The sequence below is a fragment of the Panthera leo genome, chromosome B1 (assembly GCF_018350215.1).
Source record: "Panthera leo isolate Ple1 chromosome B1, P.leo_Ple1_pat1.1, whole genome shotgun sequence".
NCBI lineage: Eukaryota > Metazoa > Chordata > Mammalia > Carnivora > Felidae > Panthera > Panthera leo.
Genome location: NC_056682.1, coordinates 128,728,286 through 128,748,568, shown reverse-complemented (window position 1 = coordinate 128,748,568; position 20,283 = coordinate 128,728,286).

Here is a 20,283-nt window from a genome sequence, read left to right as displayed (position 1 = left end):
TTGCTATACGTGGTAGGCATATATTCCCCCTCCCCACCAAAGTGTCCACATTCTATTCCCAGACCCTATGAGAATGTTAGGTTACATAGCAAGAGGGAATGAAGGTTACAGATGGAGTTAAGGTTGCTATCAGTTGATGTTAGTTAATATAAGGAGATTGTCTTTTATGGTGGAAGGGCGATGTAATCCTTGAAATGTGCAAGAGGAAGACAGAAGAGTTAGAGTCAGAGTGATGCAATGTGAGACATGACTGGTCATGGTTGGCTTTGAAGATGGAAGGGGGACATGCACCATGCCTGTAGCCCCCAGGGGCTGAATGCGGCAAGAACAAATTTGTTTAATTGGTTACAGTAGCCACAGGAAACTAAATAGTATCTATGTTCATGTATAAAGTTAGCTTATACATGTTAGGCTGCTGTTTTTGTTTTTTTTTTTTTTTTTTTTTGCTAGGATGAATCACAAAATATTTCATTTTATTAATTGATCACTCATATTTTAAACAGAATAATATTATGTTGAGCTATTAAATATTATGTGGAGTTAATACAGGAAAATAATAGTTGGCATTTTTGGGGAGGGTGATCTTGCCCATCTTTATGTTTTTATGGTTTTGTTATATAAGTCGATACAAATTTTCTATATGATCTCAAGCTTTCTTAAAACATGTAGAATTTTTTTCCATATATTGTTGCATTCTTATTTCCATATATACTTTTCATTATGTTTATGTTCATTTTTCCTTTATGAAGAATTGCCATTTTTTCTTACTCTTTCACTATTTGTTTCAAAAAAAACAACTTCTATTTTTTTAATGTTTATTTATTTTGAGAGAGATCAAGAGAGTGTGAGTAGGGGATAGGCAGAGAGAGAGGGAGGGAGAGAATCCCAGGGCAGAGCCTGACACTGGGCTCAATCTCACAATTGTGAGATCATGATCTGAGCCAAAATCAAAAGTCAGATGCTTAACCAACTAAGCCACCGAGGCAGCCCTGAAAGAAAACAAAACAAAACAAAACAAAACTTTTAGACCTACTTACAAAATCTATTTTTCTTGGTTTAATTGTAAATTAATTTAAGCTTTCATCTTTATTAATTTCTACTTCCTACAGTAGAAATTATACTAGTCGTTATTATACTAGCTTCTCCAACTAAATGTTTAGATTATATATATCCAATATTTTCTGTTTCACATCAACTTATTTAAGGATTTTTTTTGATGATTGTTCCCACAGGTATATCAAAAGAAGTGCTTTTATTTTTTTAAGTTATTTTCTTTTTATTTTATAGATTTTTAGATTTACAGAAAATTTTAGATTTATAGAAACAATTTTAGATTTACAGAAAAATTCTGAAGACAGCACAGTGTTCCCTATATACCACACCCAACTTCCCCCATTATTAGCCTCAATAGTATATTTCTTACAATTAATGAAAATATTGATAAACTATTATTAAAGTCCAAACTTTATTCAAATGTCCTTAGTTTATCAAACGTCTTTTTGTTTGTTTTCTTCAGGATCCCATCTGGGATACCACTGGACGTATGGTAGTCATGTTTTCTTAAGCTCCTCTTGACTCTGCTAGTTTTTTAGACTTTGTGAGATTTTAACGACCTTGACAGTTTTAAGAAATATTGATCACATATTTTGTAGGTCTCTTAATTGAGATTTGTCTGATGTTTCTCTCATGATTAGAATGAGGTTATACATTATTAAGAGGATGACTGCAGAAAGTGCTATCTCCATCATTACATATCATGTGTGTCAATGTGACTTATTGTTCATGCAAACCTTGATTATCATGCTGATGTAGCATTTAATTTTCTTCAATGTAAAAAGTACTAATTTTTCCCCTTTGGAGGAAGGCAGTATGTACAGTCCACACTTAAGGAGTGTTTAGTTACCTGCCACCAACTTGAGAACAGAATTTTCAATACAAATTATTTGGAAATGGAAGATCTGTCTCTTCTTCCCTATTTATTTTTATTAGCATGAACTGATAGATACTTAATTTATATTTTGGGTTAAAATGTGATATTTTATTGACATTGTTGCTCAGATATTCCAGTTTTGATAATTGAGGGCTCTTTGAATTGGCTCATGTATATCTTTGTCATACCACCATCATTGTGGTTTTCTTGGTTTCTAAAATCCTTCTCCATTAAAAAGAACCTGGGCAAAAGAGACAATTCTAGTATTCAGAAAGGAATTATAAAGGTATGCCTGGAGTAATTTATAGTCCCATAAATTAAGGAAGTTTCCCCTCCCCCACCCTCACCCCAAGAAAAGCGAGATCTGAGTGCTAGGTGTGCTTGTAACTACTAGGATTTCATTGTTTCTAGGCCCCCTTGATTAACAGAGGAAAGAAACATATGTGTGCATACTAAGCCAGGCATATATATACACACATCTAGAAATATTTGTATATATATTGCGCTCTATTAAGCTGATGTAGAATTCATACTAATGTCTATAACTACTATACATTATTACTACATGAATCATTCTAGGCTGTTCTGCTTGCTTATCTGTTATCCTCTACTTCAACAGTGGGAAATCTGGTTTCCATCATCTGTCATTCCATATACTTAATTGTTAGATCTAATATATAAATATAGTACTATCAGAAGTGTAAGCCACTCCCCATGGGAGCTATCAAAAAGATTACAATTCTTGTGCACAGGTTTTTTTGCCTTTACTCTTTACAGACTACATTCATCTCCAAAATTATTTAGGTTAGCATCATTTTCCCCCATTCTCCTTTGAGTGAGGTTGTTTTATACATTTATAACACAGTGAAGTCATTTTGTAATATACTGCATTCTATTTTGGAATCCCTCAATCTTCTAGACATAAGCATATTCTTTTAATTTACGTACGCTTAGGTTTGTTTTCAAACTTTCAAGTTCTGTGGATTTTGACTAATACATGATGTCATGTATTCACCATTACAATATCATACACATTAGTTTCCTTACCATATAATTTTCTTTGTGCTTTTACCACTCTCTCTAAACACTGATAGTTATATAACCTTTATAATTTTGTTTTTAGCATATTGTCAAACAATTGAAATTATAATGCGTGGGCCTTTTAAGCGGCCTTCTTTCACTTAATGTACATTTATAGTTCACATATTTTTGTGGATGAACTTAATAAGCTTAATAAATTAAATAATAACTAAATTTTTATGGATTTTTATGGATTTTAATAAATTTTTGTGGATGAATGGCTTAATAGTTCACTCTTTAACTATTTGGTAGAATTCACCAATGAAACCATCTGGGCCTAAGCATTTCTTCATTGGGAGGTTTTTGATTAATGATTCCATCTCCATACTCACTATTGGCTCATTCAGATTTTATCACTTGCCATGATTATATATTTCTAAAATTTATCAATTTTTTCTAGGTTGTCCAGTTTGTTGCTGTATAATTGTTCAGAGTAGCCTCTTAGGACCCTTTGTTTTCTGTGTTGTCAATTACTAGTGTTTCCCCTTTCCTTTGTAATGTTGATTGTGTAATCTCTTTCTAAAAGTTTATCAATTTTGTTATCTTTTCAAAAAAGCAACTCTGCTTCATTTATTTTTTCTATTGTTTTTCTAGTTTTATTTATTTCTCTTCTAGTCTTTATTATTCCTCTCCTTCTGCTAACTTTGGTTTTTTAATTGTTCTTTTCTAATTCCTTCAAGTGTAAAGTTAGTTGTTTGAGATCTTTCTCTTAATGTAGCCATTTAATTCTACATATTTCCCTCTTAGAAATACTTTTATTGCATCCCATAGGTTTTAGTATGTTCTGTTTTGTTCTCATTTGTCTCAGGATTGTGGCTGATTTCTCTTTTCATTTTTTCTTTAATCTATTGTGTTCATTAAAGTGTTGTTTAATTTCATGCATTTGTGAATTTTTTCTATTTTCTTCTTCTATTTATTTCTAATTTCATACTATAATGATTGTGAAAGATATTTGGAATGATTTCAATCCCTTTATATTTATTAAGACTTCCTTTGTGGTTCACATATGATCTATCCTAGAAAATAGTCTGCATATGCCTGAGAAGAATGTGTATTTCTGATACTGTTGGATGGAATATTCTGCATATGCCTGTTAAGTCCATTTAGTCTGAAGTCTAGTTTAAGCCCAATGTTTCCTTATTGATTTTCTATGTGGGCAATTTAGGTAATGTTGAAAATGGGATATTGAAGTCACCTTTTATTATCATATACTATGTCTCTCTTCAGTTCTGTTAATATATGCTTTAAATATCTAGGTGCTCCAATATTAGATGTGTGTATATTTGCAATCATTATAGCCTCTTGATGAATTGACTCCTTTGTCATTATACAGTTCTACTTCTCTCCTCACACTTTTTGTGGTCGATGTCATTCTTTATAATTTTAAACTGTGCATCAATTAACAAGTTATTGTGGCTATAGTTGCTTTTAATATTAACTTTTATACTTGAGATTAAAGGAATTTATACATCATAATTACAGTATTGGAATATTCTTAATTTAACTATATATTCACTTTTGGCACTGAGTTTTATACTTTTATATGTTTTCATTTTGTTAGGTTTTTTTGGTTGTTTGTTTTTCATTTCATATTAAAGATCTCCTTTTAGCATTTTTGTAAGGCACGTCTACTGGTGATAAAACTCCCGTAAGTTTTGTTTTCTGGAAATGTCTTTTATCTTTCCATTTCTTTTTAAGTTTTCATTTAAATTCCAGTTAGTTGACATAAAGTACAATATAAGAGTCATGTATGTAATGTAGTGATTCAGCATTTCCATACAACATCCAGTGCTTGTCACAGCAAGTGCAATCCTCAATCCCCAACACCTGTTTTACCCCTACCCCCCACTCACCTCCCCTATGGTCACCATCAGTTTATTCTATATAGTCAAGAATCTGTTTCTTGATTTTCATCCGTCTCTTTTTTCCCCTTTGCCCATTTGTTTTATTTCTTAAATTCCACACATAAGTGAAATCATATGGTATTTGTCTTTCACTTACTAACTTATTTCACTTATCAAAATACTCTCTAGCTCCACCCATGTTGTTACAAAGGGCAAGTCTTCATTCTTTTTTATTCCTGAGTAATATACTGCTGTACATATATAGCACATCTTTCTTACACATTCATCGAAGCTATCACTGGGTCTGCAGTGGGTCCACAGCTGGTACGCTTGCTAACCATAGGCACTGGTAGATGTGCATCCTCTCTGATCCCTGGTGAATAGGAATAGCTCTAGTACCTTGTTCAGTAGAGAACCACAGTCCATAGTTGGATTTTTAGTCAGCCTGCCTAGTACCACATTCATGGACAGGTTTAGCTCCCGTCAGGTCCCTGAGAAGTCTCCTGCCTTGTCGCTTATTTCCTAGGTGGGCAAGACTGATCCTAGATTGTGGCTGAGAGATGGTAGAATTGAATTCCAGGGCTGTTTCAGGCTCCATAGCCAAGACTGAGGTCTGCCGATCTGACTCTGGAAATACAAATGGGTGTGTCTCCCACCAGGTCCCTGGGTGGGCTAGACTGCTCCCTGACTATGGCTGGAGGAACCAGAGCCAAATATAGAGCCTTTTCAGGATCACTGGTAGGCAAAGACAAAACTGTCTCCTGCTGGGTCTCTGTTCCAGTAGGACTCTTCACTGACAGTGGTAGCATGAGCTGGAGCTCAGTTATAGAGGCCTTTCAAAATTTATAGTCTAACTAAGTTTGGTAGGCTTACCTCCAGGGGTTCCTCAGCAAAGTGGGCTGGAGCCAATTCATAGGGAACTTCAGGGTCCACAGCCAAGATCAAGTTCTATATGCCTGTTCGTCAATGACTCCTCCCAAGTCCATTGATGTATGATGCTGGTGAAGCACCCAATGCCAAAGACATGTTTTTAGGGGTATAGAGCTATTTTAAGGTATGTAGCAAGACCAGGGTAGGTGAGTCAGCTGCCGGGGTGTGAACCTGCTTTCTCAAAATGACTCTCCTTGGTCTTAGACTCCACTGGAGTTTTATAAGCTCCTACCTAGATCCCAAAGTGGCCACAAAGGCACTTTGTCCATGGATATATATCAGATTATTCCTGAACGGGATACACGTGAGACATGTCTTCTCTGGCCACCTTACTGACATTACTCCCCATTTGGTATATTTTACATTTAACTTTGTTTACCCAAAATAACTACCTTATAAGGGAAATGTATCCCATTTCAATTTAATAAATACTATTTTTTTTCTAATAACACTATCATGTTGGGTTTTTGTTGTTGTTATTTATTCTTTATTACCTTTTTCTTGTATCTTTCTTCTCTCATCTTTACTTTTTTTTTTAATTTTAGCATTTTGAAAGCTATTCCTATTACTTTTATTTAGTAGACAACCTGAAATGTGCAGTAGCTATATTAAGGCTGCTTGTTTATTACAGTATCAATATCATCTTCATATAAATGAGACAGGACTTATAGCACATCAGAATATCTTGTTCCTTTTATCTAGAGTTTAAATTCCTAATTTTCATCAATTTTATTTGCTTTATACCTTTTTCCTAGAAATAAATCCTTAATTATATTAAGCTTCACAACTATTTCAATAATCAGGACTGATTATGTGCTTTACTGATGTCTTTTCTCATACTGGGTGTGTGTGTGTGTGTGTGTGTGTGTGTGTGTGTGTGTGTGTGTGTGATTATAACTATATCTATAAATTATTCTTTTAAAATATAGAATTTGTTCTTGAATGCTAAACATCCTCAGTTCTTGAATTTCTTAAATAATTTTTATTTTGTCTTTTCACTCTTTGAGGTTCATTTTGTTAGACATAAAATTACAGGTGCAAAAGAACATTTTTTTGGAACTTTTAGGACATTCCTGACCCAGTATTTGAAAAGAAACTAACACTTTTTTTCATTGTTGGTAGTCTTTTTGCTTTCCTCTGAAACCTTTCTTTTTTTTCTTTTGCTCCAGGAATTCTAACATTTTAACAGATGTTTCTGGATATAGTTTTTACATATTTACTTCTGTTGAACAGTATTTCAATCTAAAAACTTGAATATATTTTTTTTCTCTCATTGCCTTTATTATTTCCTCCCTTCTGTGATCTGTTATTAGTTTTTAGAAATTCTATAACAGGAATATTGTCACCACATTCTATTTTCAATGCACCTAACTTTTTACTCATTAACTTTTAGCTTTTTTGCTTGCCTCACACAGCATCGGAAGAGGATCTTTGATATTCTAGGTCAGTAATTTATTATTTAACAATACTAAAATTTTGTTTATTCATTTGTTTATTATAGCTGTCTTATTTATAATTGTACTGTATAATTTATAACTGTTTCTTTTTCATTGCTAAATTACAATATTTTCTTTTTTTATGAATCTAATGTATTCACAAATGGTCCCTGTAATAACTCTATTATATTTCCTGAATCTCTTGGAGTTTAATTTTGTCCTGTTTTATCAGATTGGCGATTCTATTTTTTTTTCTTAAATGTTTCATCACTTTTAGTTCTGTCTCCATATTTTCAGATGAAGTAATAAAGTGCTCAATATCAGATATCAACTCCCACCCATTAATATTTTTCTTAATAAAAAGGGTAATAGAATATTTAATAAACACTATGGTAATATTAATAAGCATACAAACCAATATACATCAAAATTTACAAATAAGAATTTTAAATTTTAAATTATATGTGATAAATATATATTTTATATAATTAACTTATTTACTTACATAATAAATTGTGGGTATTTTCTAAATAACAAAAATATAGAACAAGTTTTTAGGAAAACTGATATTTTATAAGTTGATGTTGTAAGTTTATTTGAATTCTATGTACGTATATATGAGACAGACCTAAGAGTAGCTAATAATGGTGCCTTGTGCAATTATTTGACATAAAGCACCATATGAAACTCTCCCAATAACTTCCTCATTAAATTGAAAATTATTAGATGACTTGTGGTCTCAAAAGGTACAGAATTTTTCTTAACATCAATGATAGTGTTCATGGTGCTGAATCATCTTTCCCCTCTACTTAATTTCACAGCAATTATATTCAAAATGTTCAACCCAGTCTGTGATTTTTTTCAGTGTTCAATATCTCTATTATTGAAAAAGTCATGAAGGTAGTTTATTACAGTGCCATATTTAATTTAATAAAATATAACCCTGCAAAAGCAGCATAGCATGGCATTTAAGAGGCTAGACTTTGTTATCAGGCTGCTTATATTGAATCCCAACTCTGACATTTATCTTTTAAGTCATATCTTTATGCCTCAATTACCTCAACTGTAAATGATAAGATAAAATTATAGTAGTCTTATCATTTAATGTAAATTTATAACAGTGTCCTGCATAGAGTAAATGCTTTGGAAAAATTAGTTATTCCTTTTACTGGTAAAATTAAACTTTGGTAATGTCTATTAAGGATGGGAATTTTGATGGTTTTGCCAAATATACTGAAGAGGAACAAAATCCTATAGGAATGATGAAAAGGAGAAACTACATTCTGAGATTCTTCTGAAACCCAAATACACAGTTGGGAACAGGCTTTTCCCTTAAGTCCTCTCTTTTGCAACAGAAATGCCACTCTACTGGAGGATCCATAGGAAGAAGGGCCTGCAGTGGTCCTTGGTGCTGCCTTTTCACTTCTTCTCCCTACCTCTCATAGGATCTCTCAATTTTGTCAATGAGTTATGTAGGATTAACCCCAGGGGAGCAATAGTTACCAGTGGCAGTCATACTGTATGAGGGCTTGAGGCATTCGAACCATCTGTTTCCTAGATGTCAGAACTTCTATAAAGATGTAAACTATTCTCATTCCTGAGTTAAGATGGTGGCATAGTAGGAGGACCTTATGCTTGTTTCACCCCATGAACACAGCTAGATAAATGTCAAATCATTCTGAACACCCAGGAAATTAATCTGAGGACTGAGAAAACAAACTGCACAACTAGAGGGAGAAAAGAGCCCACATTGTGGAAGGTAGGTGGGGTTAAGATGATTTGAGAGAGAAAAGAAAGAATCAACAGTGCTTCAGAGGGGAGAGAACCCTGATTAGGGGGAGTGGAGAGAGAGAGAGAGAGAGAGAGAGAGAGAGAGAGAGAGAGAGAGAGAGAAGGCAGGGTGCAGGGCATACCACAAGAAAAACACCTCCCCAACCATTGACAGGGAAAACAAAGGGGCAGATAATTGCAAGTTTTTATAAGCAGCAGAGCTCAAAGTCTAAAGTTTTAGAAGTCTGCACCATCACCAGACTGGAGCCTGGTGGGCAAAGAGGTGATCCAATAGAGAAGGAGGGCAGAAGTCAGGAAGTGAACAGTGTTGTCTCAGGATCCCATGGGTCACATGGGGAAAGACAGGTCCCCTTCTTGGAGTGCAGTTAGGAGACTTGGCACTGCCTGTCCAGGGACAAAAGACATGGTGGGAGCCATTGAGCTCCCCGCAGTGCCCCACCCCCGTTAATTAGTTCATTAGCATAGCAGCAGAGGAAGCTCCTAAGGTGAGCTAATGTAAACACCAACTTTTTGCTGTGCTTTACCTTAAACTCCAAGCACCTGCACATTTGTGCAACTTCCCTTCTGGGACAAACTAGTACCAGCCAAAGCACAGTGAGGTCATCTCCCAGTGGATCAGTGTGGGTCTGTGCCACACCAGGTCCCTAAAATTTGGAGGTTTGGACCCCACCCTGTGCATCTGAGATAAAACACAGGAGCAATGCACTGGTGGGTGGGCAGACAGATTGAAGGTAAGAATGACAGACAGGGTGAAGATAGGAATCTGAGGGATGACTGGAACACACAAGGAGAGATTGTTCACTCTTCTTTGTGAGATTCCTGGACAGCAGCAGGCACAAACTCTCCTGTCTGGGGATGAGAGGGCTGGCTGATGCCATTGTCCTCTGCCCAGCATCACAATGGACTAGAGTTAACAATACAGTCCCCATAGTTGAGACTCGAAGTTCTTACACCAAGCCCTACCCACTGCATTCTGCAGGTGCTTTTTCACACTAGGGCAACTGTGCCTGAGAGGAAGAGCAGCAGTCGTCCAAATTCTACTGACCATAGAGTGCTGAAAAGCTTCACCTCTAGGGGAAACAGGATCTAGCCTCTTTTACAAGCAGACCAAAACACACCTTGTTGAATTTTGCTTCACAGTGGACAAGCTACAAACAATTCCCACAACAGGAAGGAGAAATTCTTCAGAGGACAAACCTAAGAAAAAGAGCAGCCAAAATGCAATAGCAGAGTGCACACAGCATACACCAGAAACACTTCCTGAAGTGCCAAACCCTGGACAGTATATGACCTCTTCTTAATATAGCCATTATTTGCACAACAGGCTTTCCTAACACACAGAAGACAGAGATCTAGACAAAATGGAATAAGAAGAGGTCATAGTCAGGGACTAATCAAAGTAGATATAAGTAATATGTCTGAACCAGAATTTAAAACAACAACCATAAGGATAAAGCTGGGCTTGAGAAAAGCATAAATGACACCAGGGAGTCCCTTTTCACAGAGATAAAAGACGTGAAACTAGTCAGGTTGAAAAAAAAAAGTACTATAACTGAGATGCAAAGCCAACTGGATGTAATGACCAAAAGGATGGAAAAAGCAGAGGAATGAATAAATTATATAGAAGATAAAATTATAGAATATAATGAATCTGAAAAGAAGAAGGAAAGGAAAATATTAGATCACGAATGTAGACTGAGAGGACTCCTCGACTCCATAAAGCATAATAACATTTGTATCATAAGTGTCTGAGAAAATGAAGAGAAAGAAAAAGGGGCAGAAGGTTTATTTGAGTAAATTATAGCTGAAAACTTCCATAATCTGGGGAGAGAAACGGATATCAAAATACAAGAGGCAGAGAGAACTCACATTAAAATCAAAAACTACAGGCCAACACCAACATATATTATAGTAAAATTTGTAAAATACAAAGATAAGTAAGAATCCTGAAAGCAGCAAGGGAAAAGAAATCCCTAACCAACAAGGGAAGACAAATAAGGATAACAGCAGATCACTTCACAGAAACTTGGCAGGCCAGAAGGGAGTGGAATGATATAATCAATGTGTTGAATGGGAAAAATAAACAGCTCAGAATACTTAATCCATCAAGGCTGTCATTTAGAATAGGAGAGATAGAGTTTTCCAGACAAACAAAAACTAAAGGAGTTTATGACCACTAAACCAGCACTGCAAGAAAAATGAAAGGAACTGTGAGGGGAAAGAAAGACCAAAAGCAACAATGACTAGAAAGGAAGAGAGAAAATCTCCAGAAACACCAACTCTACATGTAATAGAATGGCACTAAACTCGTATCTATCAATAATCATTCTGAATGTAAATGGACCATATGCTCCAATCCAAACACATAGGGTATCAGAATGGATTTAAAAAAACAAGAATCATCTATGCACTGCCTACAAGAGACTCACTTTAGACCTAAAGACACCTTCATATTGAAAGTGAGGGGATGGAGAAATATTTATCACACTAATGGACATCAAAAGAAAGCTGGGCTAGCAATTCTTTCATCAGACGAAATAGATTATAATTTTTTAAGATTATTTATTTATTTGGAGAGATAGAACATGAGCAGGGGAGGGACATAAAGAGGAAGAGAGAAAAAAATCCCAAGCAGGTTCTGTACTGACAGCACAGAGCCTGACTCAGGGCTTGAACCCATGAACCATGAGATCATGACCTAAGCTAAAAAATAGTGGGATGATTGACCAACTGAGTCCCCAGGTAAACCCAGACAAACTACATTTTAAACCAAAGACTGTAAGGTACCTGGGTGGCTCAGTCGGTTAATCATCTGACTCTTGATCTCAGTTCAGGTCTTGATCTCAGTGTGATGAGTTCAACCCTCACATTGGACTCCACTCTGGGCATAGGGCCTACTTTAATTAAGTAATTAATTAATTAATTAATTAACCAACCAAAGACTGTAACAAGAGATGAAGAAAGGCACTATGTCATAATAAAAGGTTCTATCCAACAAGATCTAACAATTGTAAATATTTATGCCCCCAACATGAAAACACCCAAATATATTAAATCGATTAATCACAAACATTAAAATACTCATTGATAAAAATACAATAATAGTAGGGTAATTTAACACTCCACCTATAACAATGGACAGATAATCATCTAAGCTGAAAACAAATGAGGAAACAATGGCTTTTAATGATACACTGGACCAGATGGACTTAACAGATATTTTCAGAACACTTCACCCTAAAGCAGCAGAATACACATTCTTTTCAAGTGCACATGAAACATTCTCCAAAACAGATCACATACTGGGTCACAAATTGGGCCTTACCTAGTACAAAAGATTGAAATTATCCCATGCATATTTTCACACCATAATGCTAATAAACTTGAAGCCAAAGACAAGTAAAAATTGTGGAAAGACCACAAGTACATTGAGGTTAAAGAACATCCTACTAAAGAATGAATGGGGCTAACCAGAAAATTAAAGAAGACATTTTTAAAAATCCATGGAAGCAAATGAAAATGAAATCACTACAGTCCAAAACCTTTGGGTTTGGACGTAAAAGCCATATAAAAAAGACCCGCAGCAAAAGCGGTCATAAGGGGGGAAGTATATGGCAAAAAAGACCTACCTCAAGAAGCAAGACAAATATCAAAAATAGAAACTAACCTTACACATAAAGGGGTTAGAAAAAGAACAGCAAATAAAGCCTGAAGCCAGCAGAAAATGTGAAATAATAAATATTAGAGCAGAAATAAATAATACAGAAGCAAACAAACAAATAAATAAGCAAAAAAAAAAAAAAAAAAACAACAGTAGAAGAGATCAATGAAACCAGGAGCTGGTTCTTTTAAAGAATTAATAAAATTGATAAACCCCTAGCCATATTTACCAGAGAGAGAGAGAGAGAGAGAGAGAGAGAGAGAGACAGAGAGAAAGGCCTCAAATAAGTAAAATGACAAATGAAAGAGGAGAGATTAAAACGAACACCACAGATATACAAACAATTATAAGAAATTATTATGAAATATTATATGCCAACAAAGTGGGCAATCTGGAAGAAAAAGATAAATTCCTAGAAACATACAACCTAACAAACCTGAAACAGGAAGAAATAGGAAATTTGAACAGACCCATAACCACCAAATAAATTAAATCAGTAATCAAAAGTCTCCCACAAACAAAAGTTCAGGACCAGATTACCTCCCAGGGGAATTCTACCAAAGACTTAAAGAAGAGTTAATACCTATTCTTCTCAAACTGTTCCAAAAAATAGAAATGGAAGGAAAACTCCTAAATTCAATCTGCGAGACAAGTATTACCTTGACTTTAAAACCAACAAAGACCCCCACTTACAAGTCAATATTCCTGATGAACATGGATGCAAATATTCTCAACAAGATAACAGCAAATCAAATCCAACAGTACATTAAAGGATTATTCACCACCATCAAGTGGGATTTGTTTCTGGATTGCATGGTTGGTTCAATATTTGCAAATCAATGTGATACAACACATTAATGAAAGAAAGGATTAGAACCATATGATCCTTTCAATAAATAAAAGAAAAAGGTTTTGACAAAATACAGAATCCTTTCTTGATAAAAACCCTCAACAAAGTAGGGATAGAGGGAACATACCTCAACATCATAAAGGCCATATAAAAAAGACCCACAGCAAGTATCATCCTCAATGGGGAAAAACTGAGAGCTTTTCCAATACAGTCAGAAACAAGAAAAGGATATCCACACTCACCATTGTCATGTAACATAGTACTGAAAGTCTTAGCCTCAACAATCAGAAAACAAAAAGAAACTAAAAGCATCCAAACTGACAATGAAGAAGTCAAATTTACACTATTTGCAGATGACATGATACTCTATGTAGAAAACCTGAAACACTCCACCAAAAAAAAAAAAAATATTGCAGGAACTGATACATAAATTAAGCAAAGTTACAGGATGTAAAATCAACATACAGAAATCTGTTGCATGTCTAGACACCAATAATGAAACATCAGCAAGAGAAATAAAAGAGTAGATCACATTTACAATTGCAACAAAAACCATAAAATACCTAGGAATAAACCAAACCAAAGAGGTAAAATATCTGCACTTTGAAAACTATAGAACATTTATGAAAGATAAATGAAAATAACACAAAGAAGTGGAAAAACATTCCATGTTCATTGATTGGAAGAAATAATATTTTTAAACTATCTATACTACCTAAAGCAATCTACACATTTAATACAATCCTTATCAAAATACCAACAGCATTTTTCACAGGGCTAGAACAAACCATCCTAAAATTTGTATGGAACCACAAAAGATCCCAAAGAGCCAAAACAAACTTGAAAAAGAAAAGCGAAATTGGAAGCATCACATTTCCAGACTTCAAGCTATATTACAAAGCTGTAGTCATCAAGACAGTATGATACTGGCACAAAAACAGACACGAAATCAATGGAACAGAATAGAAAACCCAGAAATGGCCCCACAACTATATGGTCAACCAACCAATCTTCGACAATACAGGAAAGAATATCCAGTGGAAAAAAGACAGTCTCTTCAACAAATGGTGTTGGGAAAACTACAGCAATATGCAAGAGAATGAAACTGCCCCACTTTCTTACACCACACACAGAAGTAAATTCAAAATGGATGAAAAGCCTAAATGTGAGACAGGAAACCACCAAAATCCTAGAGGAGAACACAGGCAGTGACCTCTTTGACCTCGGCCGAAGAAAATTCTTACTAGACATGTCTCTGGAACAAGGGAAACAAAAGCAAAAGTAAACTACTGTGACTTCATCAAGGTAAAAATCTTCTGCACAGAGAAGGCAACAATCAACAATACTAAAAAGCAACCTAAGGAATGGGAGAAGATATTTGCAAATGATGTTGGATAAAGGGTTAGTATCCAAACCATATAAAGAACTTATCAAATTCAACACCCAAAAATCACATAATCCAGTTAAGAAATTGGCAGAATACAGGAATATACATTTCCCCAAAGACACAGATGTGTAACAGACACATGGAAAGATGCCCAATATTACTCATCATCAGGGAAATATAAATCAAAAACACAATGAGATACCACCTTATACTTTTCAGAATGGCTAAAATTAACAACACAGAAAAACTACAGATGTTGGTGAGGATGCAGAGAAAGGGGAACCAGCTTACACTGTTGCTGGGAACGCAAACTGGTGCACTCTAGAAAACAGTATGAGGTTCCTCAAAAAGCAAAAATAGAAATACCCTATGATCCAGCAAATTGCACCCCAAGGTCTTACCAAAGTATACAACAATACTAACTTGAAGAGATACATGCATGCACCTTAATGTTTATGGCAGCATTATCAATATTTGCTAAATTATGGAAAAGCCCAAATATCTATTGACTAATTAATGTATAAAGAAGATGTGGTATGTATACACACACACACACACACACACACACACACACACACAAATGGAATATTACTCAGCCTTTCAAAAAGGATGAAATCTTGCCAATTGCAATGATATAGATGGAGCTAGAGTGTAGTATGCCAAGCAAAATAAGTCAGAGAAAGACAAATACCATATGATTTCATTCATGTTTGGAATTTAAGAAACAAAACAGATGAGCATACAGAAATTGGGAGAAAAAAACCATAAGAGACTCCTAACTGTACACAACAAACTGTGGGTTGATGGAGAAGAGGTGGGTAGTGGATGGGCTAAACGAATGATGGGTATTAAGGAGAACATTTGTTATGATGAGCAGAGTGTTATTGTTAAGTGATGAATCACTAAACTCTTCCTAAAATCAATATTACACTCCATGTTAACTAACTTAAATAAAAACTTGAGACAAGAAAAGTAGATTTAAACTATCCTGTTAAGGGCTGAGTTTTATTGGCCTGGATATGGAAGCTGTCATGGACATGAACTGGTTGGAAAGCCTGGGCCTGAGTTTCACCAGGCAAAATTCTTGGTGCTTTCCTGGGACTTACAGCCAGACTAAAATCTAAGTGGGGCATGGTCCAAACTTTTGAGGTCTCTATAAAAAGACAACCACAATGCCCTTGGTATATGCCTTTCGAGACTATTGGTATGGGCCATGAAATATAACAAAAGTTCCCCATAACTGGACATGTTCAGGTACTCTGTAATGAGCCAAACATTAATACCTGAGTTGCTTGATCCTGGGACTATTCAGGGTGATGTCAGATTTGGGTGACTAGGGCAATAGGAGAACTGGGTCTCATGATGTCATCTATTTTACCAATCACTATGAAACATTTCAAATTTTAGCAACAACCCTATATTCCAATTAAAGATTGGCCTTGGTGAACAATTTCACTTACTGAAATTTTAATCTTGGATTATTTATGCGGAGGGAATAGGATGAGAACAAAAAGATGATATGGGTAGCACGCTATGTTATATTGAATATGGCTATGACATGCACTCTGTCATTGTGTAGGAAAGTCTGACTTATCCCCCTTTCTGGGAAGGTCTTACTGACTTCCTTGACCAATAAAGCAGGCATCTGTGACTTATAAGACATCCAAGTCTGAGCCATAAGAAGTCTTAGCTGCTTTTCTATGGGCCTCTGCAAATGTTGTACTATCCTGAGAACTCCATACTTCAAGGAAACCCAAACCAGTCATGTTAAGATGAACAAATAGAAATTCCTGACCATTTCCTTGCTGTTCTAGACAACCCAGCTCAGGTCTCTGACCTGAGTGTAAAAACCTTTAAATGAACCCAGTCCCAGCAACTATCCAACCATAACTGTTGGTTGTAACCATTTCTTTCTTGATTAAGTAATTTATTTTTGTGGAGCACAGCCTTAAACAACTAGGGTTTAGACTTTTGCTTCTCATGACAAAAATTCAATATTATTCCTCAGAATTGCATAAGGATTTGTTTGTCCACTGATGTCTATCCTCTAGTTTGCTGATGAAAATTCTGATGCTGGGTAGTTTCTCAGGCTTTCATAAGTGATCTTGTTGAAAATCTTGAGAAGGATTAGGGTCATCTTTATATTTTTGGTATTGTAAGTTGTCACAGTTCTGTATCTTACATGTATTATTTTTATTAGCTAAGTTGTATATCAATGATCATTTTGTCTTTAATATTTGTGCAACTCTTTCCTGTTAAATAATCTTTTATTACATGTTTTGTAATGTCCTCCCCATTATTTTTGTTTTTTATTTTTTATTTTATTTATTTATTTATTTATTTATTTTTTTTTTTATTTTAGAGAAAGAAGGAGAGAGCACATGCAAGCAGGGAAGAGGGAGGAGCTGAGGGAGGGAGAGAGAGAATCTCAGGCAGGCTCCACACTCAGCACAGAGCCTGATATGGTGCTCAATCCCACAACCCTGGGATCATGACCTGAGCCAAAATCAAGAGTCAGACATTCAACCAACTGAGTCATCCAGGAGTCCTTGTTCTGCCACTTTTTAATTAAACTACTATTAATAGGATATCTACACTATTAGACTGATTTCCTCTCATTCTATTTGTTATTTTTTTTGTTTTTTATTTTACTTTTTCAGAGTCCCTTAACGTTATTTCCTCTGTGTATACACACACAAACACATACATACACAGTATGTGTATTTCATGCATATATATGTACACACACATTTATATGCATATCCACATGTATGTATATTCTCCGAAAGCACTTGTTCTCCAAAAGATCCATTTTCACAGCACCCCATTCATGTTGTATATAGGTGATATTTTTCTCTCTCTAGGAGCTGTAACTTGAAAAGAGTTTTATCAATTAGTAGTCCTCACAACTATGGTGGGTCATGGATGATAAGCCTAGATGATCACTCTGTAGGGAGATCTCTGATGTGTAAATGTGGAGGCTTTGCATTAAGGGGTTAAAAAGTGAACAAAGTGGCCTATTTTCTCAAGGTGTTCATCCAATTTCTTTAGAGACATTTTTTAGCCTGGGGTTTAGATGCTATCTCCCAGCTGTACTGCTCATGCTGATGTGAAAATAGTGTTTGAGAAATCATTTCTTCTCATATAGACTCTGAATAAACCAATCAGCTCATCCTGTCCTCCTTTGGATTTTCCTAGAGCCTGGCTTCTCTGAGAGTCTAGTGAGGGAAAATTGGAACTTCTCAGCTATAGCTTCTTCCCTGAACATCCCAGATTCTAGCCTCTTCTAACTTGCTGCAGGAAAGGAAATTGTTCATCTGAATACAGAATGTACACAATAACAGAAAACCTTCCATCTGCTCTCTGGTCTCCAAATATTTATTAAAATCTTTTTCTGACAGGGCCCATGTTCCCCTTTGCTCTATATCTAGCTTTCTTTTCTGTTTCTTTCCCTTACATTTTAAGTAAGGACTTGAAATATGGGAGACATAAATGTATGTAGAATTCTATTTTAGACTTGAAGTATCTTAAAGGATTTTTACTTTCATTTGTTCCTTCTCTAATGTTCTTTCTTTCTTCACTTCAATTTGAGTTTCTGACCTATGTCATTTTCTTTCTGTTTGAAGAACTTCTTTTAACATTTTTTGGAAGGCATGCTTACTGGCAACAAATTCCCTCCATTTTCTGAAAGTCATTTTTTTTCTTCCTCACTTTGGATGTATAATTTCACTTTATACAGAATTCTAGGCTGGTGGTTTTTCCTTCTAACATTTTAATTATTTCATTCTATTCTTTTCTTGCTTGCATAGTTTCTAAAGAGAAATTGGATAAAATTCTTATCTTTGCCTCTCTAAGGTAATGTTTCCTCCGTTTTCTAGCATTTTTAAAGATTTTTGTCTTAGTCTTTGTTTTTCTGCAGTTTGGATATGATATGCCTAGGTTTTGATCTTTTGGTATTTATCTTGCTTCCCATACCTTTGGTTTGATGTCTATCATTAAAAGTCTTAGCCAACATCTTATATCTGTGGTGATTAAATCCCTGGCTGTCATTTCTTCCTATTCTTTCTTTTGGGGTTAATTCCTCCATCTTGTCATTTTGCAGAAAGAAAAAATGTAATAAAATAAAAATTAAAACAAAACAAAATCAAATAAAGGAAGCTAGATCCTATGTGTGTTTCAATCTGCTTGTTGAGAGAAGCTTGATAGAAAAATAGAAAAAGACAAAGGGAAAAAAGGAGAAAAAAAATTTTAATTAAAAAAATTTAAACATTAAAAAATATTTTTAAATAATAAACTAGATAAAATAAAGAAAATAAAATAGAACTTAAAAAGAAAAATAAATAAAATTTGCTCTTAATGTATCCGAGAAAGAGAAATAAAAGAAAAAAGAAAACAACATAAGCAAAAACAGAAACAAAGAAAACAAACAAAGGAACAAGAAAACAATGAAATATACTTCAGTGATTTCTTTTGTTCCTTCCTCTCCTTTATTTTAACAGCATTCCTATCACACTTATGTTATACCTATTGTGACTCATGGTTCTCAAATACTCTTTTGAGGGCTTTTTTTTCCCCCATTATTTTTCCAATTTGCTTTTCAGATTGTGAAGTCTCTACTGACCTATCTTCAAATTCACTGATTTTTAACTTGGCCATGCCTCTCTACTATAGAACCAATTGAAAACATTCTTTATGTTTGTTACAGTGTTTTTTTATTCTAGCATTTCCTTTTGCTTTTTTTAGAGTTTCCATATCTGCTTACATTACCCATCTGTTCTAGCATGCTGTCCACTGTTTTCCATTAAGGCCCTCAGCAAAATAGTTATTTTTTTAATTTTTTTAGTTATAGCTATTTTAAATACCTGATCTGAAATTTTCAAATTGCCTATCATGTAAGACTGGTTCTGATGCTTACTTTGCCTTTTCAGACTATGTTTTGGCCTTTTGGTACACTTTGCTTTTTGTTCAAAGCCAGACATGATGTATTGGATAAAAGGAACTGAATAAGCCTTTAGTGTGAGGTTTTATGTTTATCTGGTTGGTATTAGGTTGTTTACTCTGTGCTCTATCTGTAGTCTCAGAAGCTAAAATGTCCTCTAGTGACCTGTTTTTGTCTCCTCTGTGTGTCTTTGAGATTTTCTAGAGCCCTTTCAAATAAGGTCTGAGGTTTGTAGTTCTTTCAGCCAGTGCCCCCTATTAATCTATAAGAGCTCTATTAACCTTGGTGATAAGGTTTGAAGAAAGGAGAAACATTATATAATGATGATCTCAAATTTTTGTAAGCCTGTGTCCTATCCCTGTGCTGTGGCCTTCACAAGTGCTTGTCAGCTTCCTTTCCCCCCTTCTTTAGGTGAGACTGGAAGCCTGGGGCAAG